A 7,009-nucleotide genomic window follows, 5' to 3' on the forward strand; every position below is an offset into this window, starting at 1 on the left:
AAACTCTAAGTCATGTTCCAATGACTGTCCACCCCAGTCTAGCACTGACATTAAAAACATTCAACCAATCAAAAAGACCTCCAAACATCCCTTAGATAGAGAAAAGCACACAAGGAACAAATGCAAAAAGAAAAATTCCAAACAATGCTCAATTAAATAACCATGGATTGATAGAAAACATGTTTAGTTAACTTAAACCACTTCACTTCTTCCCATTATTCTCTATCAGAAATTAACCTTATTTAAGTTCTTTTAACACTTCATTCAAACTGACTGAGAAGCAAATGGTTTGAACCAAACTTCATAACTTGATGACTTCAGGGTTTGTGCTCCTTGACTTTTGCCTGAAGGTGTTTTGAACACAGGCTTTGTTCTAGAGAGCTTTTCCCCAACCTAAAAACCCTTCTGCCAATGGGACTCCCTTCACTCAGGGTTCGGTGGCCTCTGGTTTTCCCTGAAGGGTGGGGGGCATCTGGGAGCCAAATCCAGCCAGCTCTGCACACACACACACACACATTTCCAGCTGCTCACATCTCACGGGGGCCACCACCACTCAACACATTTGCACCCAAACACCCCTCTGAGTTCATGGCACTGGGTTTGATGGACTAAGAAATGATCAGTCTGCTGGTTTGCCCTCAGAGGAGTAAGATCCAATGATGCATTTCTATTTCTGCAGAGCTCCTGGCAGTTCCTGCATTTGTCCCCAGCAATGCCAGAGACCTGCAGGGGTTGCAGTCAATCACTTGTGCTCTTTGGGACCCCGACTGGCTCTGCTGAATGTCAGCAGGCCTGGAGTTCCCAGACTGTTCCTGCATCCAGGGTCGGGCCTGCAGTGACGTTTGTGCAGCATTCAATTGGGGCAGTGGCAGGATGGCCATGGATCCATTCCTGCACAAACACAATGGGGCTCCATCCCAGGCAGGGAGAGAATGGGCCCACAAGATCTTAATCAGAGTTATTTACTACACAGTATGAAGGTTAAAGGCTCCCGCGGTTCTCGCGCGGCCGCGGGGTCGCTCCCGCGGTTCTCGCGCGGCCGCGGGGTCGCTCCCGCGGTTCTCGCGCGGCCGCGGGGTCGCTCCCGCGGTTCTCGCGCGGCCGCGGGGCCGCCCCGGGGTCCCGCGCGGGGCCGCCCCGGGGTCCCGCGCGGGGCCGCACCCGGTCCCCTCCCCCCCCAGCGGGAAAGGAGAGAGGGAGCTTCGCCGGCGTGACCTTGTGCCCTCGTGAGAAAGGAGTGAGAGGAGAATTGAAGCCTCGGATACACAGAGGTTTGCCGGTCTGGTTTGGGGAGGGGGGGGGTAACAAGGAGGCTGTGGGGGTCCTCGGACTGGAGGGTGGTCAGGTAAGTAGTGCATGGGAAGATATGAGGAAACACGGTGGGGGGAGGACAAGATCAGAGTGGATAATAGTTTCCTCTGGGGCTTGGAGATCTTGGTCGGGCTGGGGCCTAGAGAGGGCCTTGAGCCCTAGATGGGTACGGTGGCCAGAACAGTTTCGCTCGTTTGTTTGTTTTTGGTTCACCCGTGGCTACTGCCCAGGTTTGGTATGTCCTGGATTTATCTGTTACATCCTGTAAGTTTGGTCAGGACAAAGGGCTGATCCCGGGTGCTTCCCTGGGATTGAATATAGACAGATGGCAGAAAACTAGGTAGTGTAAGGACTTGGCCTAATCGTTTTTAATAGTAAGAATGCAACCTGTATACCCCTATGTGGTTTGCGAGCTACGCTGGCGATGGTACATGCCTTTGGTAGGGTCGCCCATGCCAGACAGGTCAAAACTATAGGGTCGGATACAATAAATCTGTGGGTAGGATGAGCTCATTAGCCTTCTGGCAGTCATCCTAGGAGAAGGACAACTCTAATCCCAAACCCGGGCAGATGGAGCTCGCTTAGCCCTGTAAGGCCATCCATCTAAGAGAAGGTCACTCTAATCAAACCTACATCCTGAGGACCTCACTGCCACCGTCCAAGCTCGCTCGGCCCTGGCAGATGAACCTCAGGATTAAAGGGTGGGTTCAGTTCCGCGCATACTGCATCTCACCTAAAAAATCCATTGCGCAGGCTTGAAGGCTTTACCCACATGCAAAAAGTCCTGTAGCGACGGGCGAGGGTCGAAACGGCAGGTGAAAGATGCACTGGGAGCCGCAGACTCAACCCTGCATGCAGGCGGTTCAGGATATTGGTCATTTGAGACTGACCGGAGATGACAGTCTCTTGAGGCAGCACCCTGAACGACCAAGCAGCCTTTCCAAGGACAGCACTGCTTGCTCCACTCGGAGAGGGGCCTAGAAAAGGTGGCCTAAACAAAGCTCATCTCCACTTTCACCCGGTTGGTTAACCGCAGACCAACGGGCATCTTCCTCCAATGCGGTCGCACAAAGAAAAGTCAAAGGCACGCACCTGCCTCCAAAGGTGTACCTAAATTAACTCTAGCATGTTGGAACATCAGAACCATGCTCGATTCTGCAGATAGCGGACGTCCTGAGCGTCGGTCTGCCCTAATTGCCCATGAGCTGGCTCGTCTCAACATCGACACTGCTGCTCCCAGTGAAGTTCTCCTTCATGAAGAAGGCAGCCTCAGAGAACATGGTGCCGGTTACACACTCTTTTGGTCAGGCAAGCCCAGAACCGAAAAACACCTCTCAGGAGTCGGCTTCATGATCAAAAACTCTATTGTTCCTAAACTCGAAAATCTGCCGACAGGTCACTCTGACCGCATTATCTCCCTACGCCTTCCACTAAACAACAAGCAACATGTTGTCATCTTTAGTATATACGCCCCCAACTCTCCAAGCTGACCCTGCTGAAAAAGATAAATTTTACACTGACCTGCGCCTCCTTACCCAAAAGGTCCCTGCAGACGATAAGATCATTATCCTTGGTGATTTCAACGCCAGAGTAGGCAAGAATTTTGAAGCTTGGAAAGGTGTATTAGGCAAGCATGGTGTTGGAAACTGCAATGATAATGGTCGACTTCTGCTAGAATTCTGTGCAGAGCAACAACTCACCATCACTAATACTATCTTTCAGCAGAAAGATAGTCTGAAGACAACCTGGATGCACCCCCGTTCTAAGCATTGGCACCTCATCGATTATGTCCTGGTGCGACGGAGAGATGTCCGCGATGTCCACCATACCCGCGTGATGCCCAGCGCAGAATGCCAAACAGACCATCGGCTGGTGCGCTGTAAACTCAATTTCAAGATCAAAATCAAACCAAAAAGGGGCAGCATCCCAAGGAGAAAACTCCAAGTTAACAATCTCCAATCAGCCACAGTAAGAGACAGTTTCCAGGCAAACCTTCAAACTAAGCTCGATAACATTCCCAAAAATTCTGCAGATTCCTCTCCTGAAACAATCTGGCATCATATTAAAAACAGCATCCTGCAATCCTCCGAAGAATCCTTAGGGTTCTCCCTCAAGAAGAACAAGGATTGGTTTGACGAAAACAACCAAGAAATCCAAGACTTGTTGAGGAAGAAGAGAACCGCCCACCAAGCACACCTTGCACTGCCATCCTGTCACGCAAGAAAAGCAGCCTTTCGTCTCGCATGCAGCAAGCTCCAACAGAAACTCCGTGACATCCAGAACAAATGGTGGATTGATCTAGCTGAAAAAACTCAATTATGCGCAGATACAGGTGATCACAAAGGCTTCTATGAGGCCTTGAAAACAGCATACGGGCCTACATACCAGGTACAAAGCCCTCTACTCAGCGCTGATGGTCAAACACTTCTGACAGATAAAACCTCCATTCTGAATCGATGGTCTGAACACTTTCAGACTCTTTTCAGTACCAACCGCACAGTCCAAGACTCAGCAATTCAGTCCATCACACAACAACCAGTAAAGTATGAATTGGATACTGCCCCCACTTTAGGAGAAACCCTCAAGGCCATACAGCAGGTGAAAATTGGCAAGGCAGCTGGGATTGATGGAATTCCACCTGAAATCTGGAAACATGGGGGCCCTGCACTCCACACCAAATTCCATGAGTTCGTGGTGCGCTGTTGGGAACTCGGCGAACTACCATCTGACCTTCGTGATGCAGTCATCATCACCTTGTATAAGAAGAAAGGAATTAAATCTGACTGCTCAAACTATCGTGGTATTACTCTGCTCTCCATTGCTGCAAAATCCTGGCAAGAATACTCTTGAACAGACTAATACCCACTATAGCAGAAGGTATCCTTCCTGAAAGTCAGTGTGGTTTCAGAGCCAACAGGAGCACCACAGACATGGTATTTGTCCTCAGACAACTGCAAGAGAAGTGTAGGGAACAGAACAAAGGTCTTTATGTAACCTTTGTCGACCTCACTAAGGCTTTTGACACTGTGAGCAGAAAAGGTCTGTGGCAGATTTTGGAACGTTTAGGTTGTCCCCCTAAATTCCTCAAAATGATCATCTCACTCCATGAGGATCAGCGTGGCCAGGTCAGATATGGCAACACACTTTCTGAGCCCTTTTTAATTAAGAATGGTGTGAAACAAGGCTGCGTTCTCGCTCCTACCCTATTCACCGTCTTCTTTAGCATGATGCTCCAAAGGGCCACAGCAGACCTCGATGATCAGGACGGTATCTACATTCGATACCGTACTGATGGAAGTCTATTCAACCTAAGGCGACTGAAGGCCCACACTAAGACCTTAAACCATCTTGTCCGGGAGCTGCTTTATGCTGATGACGCCGCCCTTGTTGCCCACACAGAAGCAGCTCTGCAGCGTTTAACATCCTGCTTTGCAGATGCTGCTGAGCTCTTTGGGCTGGAAGTCAGCTTAAAGAAGACAGAGGTCCTCCATCAGCCTGCACCTCAGGATGTCCCCCATCATCCCCACATCACCATTGGTCAATCAGAGCTCAAATCAGTACAACAGTTTAATTACCTCGGTAGCCTCATCTCCTCAGACGGTAAGATTGACGGAGAGATAGACAACAGATTAGCAAAGGCATATAGTGCTTTTGGAAAACTCCATAAAAGAGTATGGCGTAATAAACACTTGAAGAAAAGCACCAAGATCAGTGTTTACAAAGCCATAGTGTTGTCTACTCTCTTATATGGATCTGAATCATGGGTCATCTACCGCCACCACCTGCGTCTCTTAGAACGCTTCCATCAACGCTGCCTCCGTACAATTCTAAACATCCACTGGTCAGACTATGTCACCAACACATCTGTTCTAGAGCAAGCAGCTATCACAAGTATTGAGGCCATGCTGATGAGAACACAGCTGCGTTGGGCAGGTCATGTCTCCAGGATGAAGGACCACCGCCTCCCTAAGATCTTGCTTTACGGTGAACTTGCCACTGGCTGCCGCATGAGAGGAGCCCCGAAGAAAAGATACAAGGACTCCCTGAAACAACATCTCAACCTTGGCCATATTGATCACCATAACTGGTCTACTCTGGCCTCAAATCGGGAGGCCTGGAGACACACCATCTATAACGCAGCTGATGCCTTTGAGAAAGCACGCAGGATCACCCTCGAGGAAAAAAGGCAATGCAGAAAGAACCGTGTATTGCAGAATACACCATCTAAGGAGTCTTTCTGCTGTGCCTTTTGCAATCGGATATGTCTGTCACGGATTGGCCTCATAAGTCACCAGCGCGCCTGTAGCAAATGTGGATAGAGCCTTCCCATATCTTCGTTCGCGAAGCCCAGCCATGATGATGATTTTCATGAAAATATAACCTGTAAAACACAAACATATTTCTGCTTCATGTGCAATTTAAAATTCAAAGACATAGAAACATTCCTCTAGTTCAAAGGGAAATATACACTCCTATTTCTAAAGCCGAACACACATTTCCCCATGCTAATGGGGTTTGGACTTCAAAGAGAACCTGGCAGTAGTCCCTGCAAAAAACTTCAAGAACTGTCAAAATACAAAACCTCTCCTTCTCCCCCCCGTTTGTGCTGCAGCTCAAACCAATTTGGGTTATTTAAGTAAACAACTTCCAAAACCAGTTGGTAAGGTTATCTCCTGAACTTGGCTTTCCTCACTCCCCCCCTTTTTTTTAGTAGTTTATTCACAAGAAAATCATCTCTTTCTAAATTTGTAACATTCCAAATTTCACTTGAAACAACAGTAACAATGTCTTCAAAACACAGCTGGCACTTCAAAGGTGTAAAAAATTTAAGACAAATGGCAAATAAAATAAGTACTGAGTGATACCAAAACCACACTGAGCTTAGGATGTTCTTAAAAACCAGAGTCCACTTCCCAGTGAAGCTGTTGCTGCTCCCCTCCCTGGGCACTGTTAAAGGAAAGCCCAGCACAGGAAACAAGAAGTACCACAGGCTCCTTTTTAAACATCAAAGCTACAATTCTGGATTATCCCCACCAGGACAGTCCCTGGAAATGGAATTCAGTAACAGCTTTTAAGCACTCTCAGATTCACATTTACTGCAATAGTTCATGACTTTCTTTCTTAAATCATATCTCAGGATTTCCCTGAATTATTACAGTGGAGGAAACAAACCTTCTCCTAACAGGAACCAGCCAAGCAAATGGAGAAGCAAAGCTGCCAGTGTGAGCCCAGGAGAGCTCTCAGCTGCTCTGGGGCATCTGCCTGGGCACTGCAGATTTGGGATCTCAGAGCTGACTCTCCCTGCCAGGGCTGTGGGTGGAGGGGGGAGCAGAGAAAGGGCAGGAACACCTTTGGCCTAAGATGCTGCTCTCTTGAAATTCAGCAGGTGCTGGGGACCAGGGCAGAGTCAGATGGGAGGAGAGCAGCTCACTTCCCAGTTGAGAAAGGACAACGACAGGAGACACTGGGTACCTCTACAGACACTGTTCCCAGCTGGGCAAATAAAGCTGGCAGCACCCTGGCATCCAAAATTGGGAGCTTCATTCTGGGGGGAATAAAAAATTGGACAGTTTATTTAGAGAAGTTTCAGTGCAGTTTTAGCTGAATAATAGTTTTTTTATGGGGTTGATAATAGTTTTCGGGTTTCCTTTATTTTAGTTTTAACACATTCATAATAAATTTTAATGAATTAAATAAA

This window comes from Pseudopipra pipra, chromosome 23, assembly GCF_036250125.1.
Source record: "Pseudopipra pipra isolate bDixPip1 chromosome 23, bDixPip1.hap1, whole genome shotgun sequence".
Taxonomy (NCBI): Eukaryota; Metazoa; Chordata; class Aves; order Passeriformes; family Pipridae; genus Pseudopipra; species Pseudopipra pipra.